The sequence below is a fragment of the Onychomys torridus genome, chromosome 4, assembly GCF_903995425.1.
Source record: "Onychomys torridus chromosome 4, mOncTor1.1, whole genome shotgun sequence".
In the NCBI taxonomy this organism is placed as follows: domain Eukaryota; kingdom Metazoa; phylum Chordata; class Mammalia; order Rodentia; family Cricetidae; genus Onychomys; species Onychomys torridus.
Window position 1 is genome coordinate 54,343,043 of NC_050446.1, and position 8,319 is coordinate 54,351,361.

Sequence of the window (8,319 nt, forward strand, 5' to 3'; positions counted from 1 at the left end):
GGCGCGGAGACCCCGCCCGGCACGGAAGGGGGCGGGGCGCCTGGGATTGACGTCCGGTGGTCCCCTACCGGGAGGAGCCCGACCGCGTGGGTGGTGGGAGCAGCCCCGGACCGGGGGTCAGGAAGTGGGGCTGGAGCTGGAGTGGCCCTGACACCTTGTTTGTTTCCTCCTGCTTCATCCACCTCCCCCCTCCCGGGGTCTCCCAGGTCCCCCTTGGTCTAAGGTGACCCCTTTGTGCAGGGATGCCTGTGTGTACCCATGTACCCAAGGTGGGAAGCTGGAGGGGAAAGGGTTGCGGGCAGGAAGGGCTGGGTGGGATTCCAGACTTTTGTTTGGCTCTGGGGAGCTTTCCATTGGATGATCCAGAATTCACAAATGGGGCTTTCTGATGAAGATTGCTTCAGAGTCTTCTTTCTTATTTTATTGCACAAGTCACTTTTAGGTCATTTCCTGAATTCAATTCCTAAGAGTCATCCACACAAAACCACAATGGCCACATGGTCCCAATTCCAGGCCTTCCGAAGAACTACGCTGCCACTCCAGTATCGCCCAGTTCAGTTGATACTCTTTCCATTCCAAATAGACACCCAGCTTTCTCTATTTAAGCTCTCCTGCTGAAAATCCGAGAGTGATTCCTTCCTCTTAATTCTAGGGGGCCAATCTCTATCTATTGTTACTTGGTTTAAGAAGTCCTGCTTTTTAGCACTCTGAGGACCACATGGCTTTCTAGATTCAATTCTGCTTGAATTCCATGCAACTGCCAATAAACCTTCCAAAAAAACGGGGCCCAACATTGCCACTTCTGCCTCTAAAATCCTCAGGGGTTGAGTCTAACAGTAGACAAACTCTTTTAGGCTCTGATTCCTCTCTCCCTGTTCAACTCAAGTACCATCTCCTTCCCTATCCACACACCACACTTGGTCCACAGGCTCAGATGCTGTACTCCCGTAGTCCCTCCCACTTGGAATCTACCCCTCACTTAACCAGGTGAAAGCCTACTATCCCCAAAGACAACACATGCTTCCTCTTCCCTGCACTGGCTCACAAGCCATCCTAACCCTAACCCTTTCACCGGCCCAAATCCTCACCCCCCACACTAAATTAGACCTTCTTTCCTCTCTACCTTCATAGAGCCCCTGATTTCCTATGGTTATCCTTGGCACTTTCTTTTTGCATTTCTTTCTTTGGTGGTCTTACTTCCTGGGTCATGTGATCCCTAAAAGGATGGAGATTTGACCACCCTCATTTTGCGTTCCCCAGAACACAGCACAATGCACAACACCAGGAGAGTTCTCCTTTAACTGTTGCGGTTAAGTCAGTTTCTATTCAACAACAACAACAAAATACTAAGCATCAATCCATTTAAAGGGGAGGAACCACAACAAAATCACCACTCCAGTGTGATGCTTTTCTTCCCTCTACCACGTGGGACTCTCTGCTTACCATTTTAAAACCTGTTTTCTCCGCTCACAGTCTTTGCTTGCCTTAATAACAGAAGAGCGTGTTGTCCCTTACAACACCACCCTGACTTTGGCATGCACACTTTACCTACCCGCCCCTCCCATGCTATATCACCCAGTTACTTGATAAGCAACAAGAGAAATGAACAAAACCAAATGAAAGATACCAGACTATGAATTTACAGGCTGAAGATGTTGCACCTCTCTCTCAGAGGCTAACCAAATGAGCTTAGCTCCATCATTTCAGTTGAGTAGGCCCCACATCTGGAGTTCTTTTGGTTCTGGTTTAGCACTTGGAGTGTGTGTGTGTGTGTGTGTGTGTGTGTGTGTGTGTGTGTGTGTAATGGGGGGGGGGGGAGGCTGATTACTATAGTGAACCTTGCAAAACAAGTATCCATCCCTTGCTTGAGCTCCCAGTGACCACCCCTCACTACCCAGAGTCATTTTTCTCTGAAAGGTCCTGCCGCCCGCTATGTGGAACTGAACTGTGTGTCTCTACAAATGTAGTGGGTAGACAATGGTATTGGTAGAAACATCACCTGTCTTAACTCTAATTCTGAGTAGAGTAGGCAGCTCCTAGATCTATAGTTTCCTAGCTCTGTGACCTTGGACAAGCACAGACGCTACCAGGATGACTACCCTAAAAGGGAGCAGTAATAACAATGATTGCACTGTAAGTCATTATGATAAAATATGAAACGAAGTATGTCAAAGTGTCCACAAACCTGAATCTAGAACTAAACTCTGTTTCAGAGAATATCCAGGTTCTTCCGTATGTAGCTTCGGGAACATTTGCTAACAGCAATCACAGCATATTCTCCATCCATGCCCCTTCTTCACACTGCGCCCACCTTCTCCAGCTCGTTAGTGCCTCTTAAATTGTGCCCCAAACAGAACCTCCAATTCTGCCTGTGAATGATGGCATTTCAAAACCAGGCTTGACATCACATGACTGCTTTGCTACCTCCCTGTGCTAGCCATACATATCAAGGTATCATCAACTAAAAAGAAGCAAAATTATCCCCAAATCTTTTTAGGTTTTTACCGCAGACACAGTGGTAAAAACATATCTTCTCCAAACTGCATTTTGTAGCTCTGAGGAGATCTTTACATTAGTGCATCTTAAATATCATTTTAGATGTTCTGCACAAAGAGCCCCTGCCATCTAGATAGCAGTGTACAAGGAGAAGAACATTCAAGGTTAGGGACAAAGAATCCGAAGGGTACTTTAAGTAAAACATTTCTAAATTTCATGTTTTTCTGTGCAATTTCCCTGGGGCTTCTTAAAGCTGCATTTAAATATCATTTTAAAGGATGTGAATTCTTAAACTCATCTTGTTTTCTTTTTCTAACAAACTAATATCAGAAATCACTTTTTGTTTTGTTTTGTTTTGTTTTGTTTTTCGAGGCAGGGTTTCTATGTGTAGTTTTGCGCCTTTCCTGGAACTCGCTTTGTAGACCAGGCTGGCCTCGAACTCACAGAGATCTGCCTGGCTCTACCTCCCAAGTGCTGGGATTAAAGGCATGCGTCACCACCACCCGGCCAGAAACCAACCACTTTTTATAAGAATGTTCCATGTGTGGTATGTTTGGGCCTCTTTAGAATTCATTAAGGTAAGGCAGACCAGTATTGTTAATGCCTTTTTACTGGAGCGTTGGAGCATTGGGAAGTTGCTGGGGGATATCTTTCTGTATGCTGTGAATATACATTGTTCCCACTGGTTAATAAATAAAGCTGCCTTGGCCTATGGCAAGGCAGCTTAGAGGCAGGCAGGAAAATCCAAGAAGAGAGACAGGAAAGAAAAAGGCGAAGTCTGGAGAGAGATGCCAGCCTGCCACCCAAGGAGAAACATGCCAGCAGACCGAACCATGGCAAAAGCCCGGGAACACGTGGCAAAACATAGATTAATAGATATGGGTTAATTTAAGATATAAGAGCTAGCTAGCAAGAGACCTGCCATAAACCATATAGTTTACAATTAATGTTAAGCTTCTGAGTGATTATTTTATAAGCGGCTGTGGAGCCATGAGATTGGCAGGGACCAGAGAAACCTTCTGGCTACAGGCAGTTTTCAAAATACTCCCAGCACTAAAACTGACTTCCTGGAGAAATTATACTTCCCATAGCTAGCCCTTGCTGAAGGGGTGTGCCCAGGAAGTACTCTTGGACTATATGTGTGCTCCCTAACTATTACTGGTTTCTACTGGGTATAATGAGCAGGCAGGTCACACTTTTTCAAAAAATGACCTGGGTGGGGGGAGTTTAGTCCAAAAAAGTTGGTCTAATCAAGCAATCAGCTGGCGAAGCCAAATGGAAAAAGAGATACAAAGGTAGCCAGGATTCCTGGGCAGTGGTGGCACAAGCCTTTAATCCCAGCACTAGGGAGGCAGAGGCAGAGGCAGGTGGATCCCTCCCTGTGAGTTTGAGGCCAGCCTGGTCTACAGGTGTACAGAGTGAGTTCCAGGACAGGCTCCAAAGCTACACACAGAAACCTTGTCTTAAAAAGGAAAACAAAACAAAACCAAGAGTAGCCAGGATCACGAAGAGCCCTGACATAGCACTATTCGATAGGAGTTAAGGTCAGCCACAGTGTGACTAAGCAGAGAGTATCTGTTCTCACTCATCCACGCTATTTATTAGGCACCCACTTTGCCTTAGATACTGGGGTTACAGTACAGATACAACAAAAACTTTGCTTTGGGGATCATGTGTTCAGTGGGGGTACAGACCATAAGCACAATCAGTAAGAAAAGCACATGACATATCAGAAGACCAGGCATGCTGGATAAGCAATGTAACAAGTGGAAAGCACAGGGAGTGGAGTACATTTGTTATAACTGCGCTAGGGGAGAACTCACTGAGAAGATTCCGCAGTGGAGGAGGAGAAGACACTGCATGCTTGTGAGGGCCTGGGATAAAGATAAGATAAACATGGAGACAGGGTAGAAGCAGAGGGAGCCGGCAGGGGGGTCCTCAGGAGGCAGGTGTCAGGGAGCAGATGTCAGGAAATATGGGATCCAAAGCTTGGCTCTGAGTCTTCTTCACACAAACTAAACAAGAACCAAACAAGCTAAGAAGGAGGTCCCGCTGTGCACTGACTCCTGTAACTGGCCTATAGGGACAAACAAAGAAACAGAACCTCAGGAACTTTTTTAACAAGTAAAAATCAAAATTTGGAAATTGTCCAAGCAGGAATGAGCATGCTACTCAGCGGTAGAGTGCTTGCCTAGCTTCAGCCACCTCAAGTCCTGGACTCAATTCCCCAGTTCTGAAGAAAAGGAAAGGAAAAGAAAATTGCCAAACGAGATGGCATAAATTGTAATAGCACACATTTAATATATCATTAAATTTTTAAAGAAAAATGTTTAATAGTTTTACAAAAATGATGGAGTGTCTAATTTTATCATTTTTAGATTTGACGTTTTAATATCCAGATCAGAATTTCTCTCATTCCATGAGACAGGTATAAAAATCAGGTCATCTTTTAAAATAGTCTTTCATAATTCTGAATCTCTGTGAATTTAACTTTTAAGTTGGAGGAGCTCGTTGGCTTGTTTCATCCTCTTCTAGCCTCATCATGTAGACCTTTCCCCCCCAGAAGTTTTCGTTAGGCCAATGTAAGCTTGTCTCTACGTGTGTTAACTGGCTTTATTTTGTTTTGTTTTGTTTTCTTTTATAAACAAGCCAAATGAAACAGTAAAAAGTAATATCTGGTGTTGCTGGTGCTAATCATCAAAACATTTTAAAACTAAACTGACTTATTTTTCTAGTCATGAGGTCATAGGATTTTTTTTTTATAGTTGGAAACCTCCTCTATTCCAATGTCCTGTTTTTCATTAAATTAAAAGGTTAAGCAACAAACCCAACTCCAGAGTCAGTGAACAAAATATCACAGCCTAGAATCCAGGCCTCCTGCTTACTATTTGATCTAAACGGAAAGTATAGAGATATGTGTGTTTTCATCTAGATGTGTGTAAGCATATGTTAATAACTTAAGCATAATACAAAGTTTCCCCCTTAATCATCAATTATTTCAGACAAAAAAAAAAAAACCCTGTAATTTCAATGAATAATTTCCCTTCACTCTCGGTTAATATAAGCTTTAGCTGTACATTAACAAAGGATGCCAAATGATGATCCAAATGTCCAAGCAAATTGTTACAAAGACTTCTGACAACATATAATACATTAATTGAATAGTAGGCTGTAGCAAAGAACGAGGCCAATGGTTGTACATCTCTCATCCCCAGTAGAATTTCTTCCAATGAGTACTAACTAAGTGTTCAGTGTATGTTGAAATGGCTGTCTCTGTGTTCCAACTCCACAAGTGACAAACTGGTTTACACTGGATCCAAGTAGAAAGATAAAGGAGTTCTAGTATAACCCTGGGGCAACTCAGAGCCCTAAGGGAAGAAATGCATCTCTGGTGATCTCAGAGACTGGAGAAAAGTCACTGTGTCTCTCACTGCTTCTGTCAAGTCTGTCCTCTCAGATGCATCTGCAGTCTGTCTGTCCTCTAGCAAAGCAGCCTGTTTTAGATGTCAAGGGCTGAGCGCCGAGGACCAACTGATGCTCACCCTCTGGCTTGTGAAGTTGCTGATCTATTGATTTGGTGAATGGCCAAACACTGTGACTGGTAGAACAGAAATAGCTTGGGGAGGGTGAGAAAACATCTCTCACCATGCAAGGAAGTTTAGCCCTGAAGAGCTAGGAATATTTCCATGAAGAGAAAAAGGGTTACCAGACAAGTGCCCTGCCAGGGCCAGATGTATGCTCCTCTAAGTAGACACCCCTGTGAAATATTTCAGATATGCAACCAACTACTGATAATGTAAATCATTCCCAGTCTTCTTATCTTATATTAAGATCCTGTACATAAGTGCTCGTTTTCTGATTTGCTGATGCACTCTTAAAACCCCACTCCAGAAAAAAAACAAAACAAACAAACAAACAAAAAAACAAAAAAAAAACACCTTATATCAGCTTGTGACAATTGTACAAAAATATCACTTTTTTACTTCATCAGACTGGTTTTCATCATTGAAATATGTCTAAAACATTTAAGTCTAAACATGTTTTATTTGACACTGAAGGTGTAAAAGACTTGATCATCATCTGCATAGTGAAATATTGTCTTATTGGAAAGGTGTTCTTTAAGTTACACTTCTGGTACATGCTATTTCAGTGTGGGTCCAGCCAGGTCTGAGATGTTAGTACACGAGGACAGAATGTGAAGGGCGATCTTAGTCCATTTTGCACAGTTGGGTCCCTCTTGTTTTCCTAGTGTGTTACAGCCCTCAGCCTGCATAGAAAGGTCAAGAATATTTACTACAGAGCCCAAACCCTTGAGTCCCGCGCTGGACCGGGAAAGCCTGAGGCTGGAGCCTCAAATGGCCCCTTCTTAAATTAATTCTCTGGTGGTCAGAAATGACTCTCTTGTTTATCTATCTTTTTTCCTTCCTTCCTTCCTTCCTTCCTTCCTTCCTTCCTTCCTTCCTTCCTTCCTTTCTTCCTTCCTTTCTTCCTTTCTTTCGGTTTTTTGTTTTGTTTTTATAATTCTGTGAGATTCCCTGCCATCCCCCCCCCTTTTTTTTTTTTTTTTTTTTTTAGCAAATCATGGTCAGAACCATTTGGAAATAATCTCCACCCATCAGCAGGCTTCTTCCCATGTGTTGGCTCTTTCCAGCTGCCCTGGAGAGGTGCATCAAACCATGGCCAGCAGCTGAATGGCAGCCCATGGGAAATCCCGTGGCATGGAGTGAAGTCGAGGGAAGAGCTGTCAATACAGAGACGAAGAATTGATTTGGTGGGTTGGATAAAGTGGAAAATGGGAAGAATTGCCTTTTGTATTAATCTAACTTTCCCTCTCCCTCTGAATACAACATTATTATGTAACAAAGGGCCTTTAAGCCATTTCTTTCTTTTTTAAATTGGCAATGGGACAAATACAGATTGTGTCATCCTGGGTTAGAGCCACTTCTTGGGGTGTGGGGTTACTTGATTCTGGCACTGTGCGTCAGTGTAATCAAAACACAAATTAGGTTCATGCCTTGTGGATGCTGTGTTCAATTTGGAGAAAGAAAGAAGAAAGAGTGCTTTTCTTTGGGAACACATAAAACAGGAGCTACTACATGCACGCTACTTAACCACTTTATTCTAAACCTTAATTTTTAATATAAAAAAAAGTTTTCAAAAACACCAGCAATATATCCAATCACCATTCATAATGATGAAGAAAAAATTCTCAAGACAGGCTCTTATTACACAGCCTCGCCTTGCCTTGACTCATCATAATTTTTCCACCTCGGCCTCCCTAGAGCTGGATCTGCAGAGGACCATGTCCAATTTAAAGTCATGCATTTTCTTTATCTAGACTTCTCTATGTAAACTATAGCACCAAGTTTATGCTGAGAGCTGTTGCTGCTGCTTATCTTAGCAACCAGAAGAACAATGCTTGGGGTCTTGTCTGAAAATATTGTCCTCTACCTCCTTCCAAGAAGGGTGTGTTCACCTCTACAGCTATCCCACGATTCTGTGTTCTGGTCAAACCGATTGTATTTCAGAAAATGCATGTGAACAACTTTTAAATATTTTACTTGAACAGAATGCAAGCGAGAAAGAAGCATAAGGGAAGTAAATTCAAAGATGTCTTTGTTTGTGTGACAGAAAATAGAATGCTCCGGTGCTCTGGAAACCTGGGAACAGAAACGAGGATGGCATGACTTTGCTCTCTGTCTGACTGAGAGACAGCAGCCCAAACACACACTGAGTGCAACATGATACTTGCTGGAGCTGTAACTCAACTCCACACAAAGTGTTCCCAGGACCCAGACATGAGTCACTGCCAGGTGTCTGGTG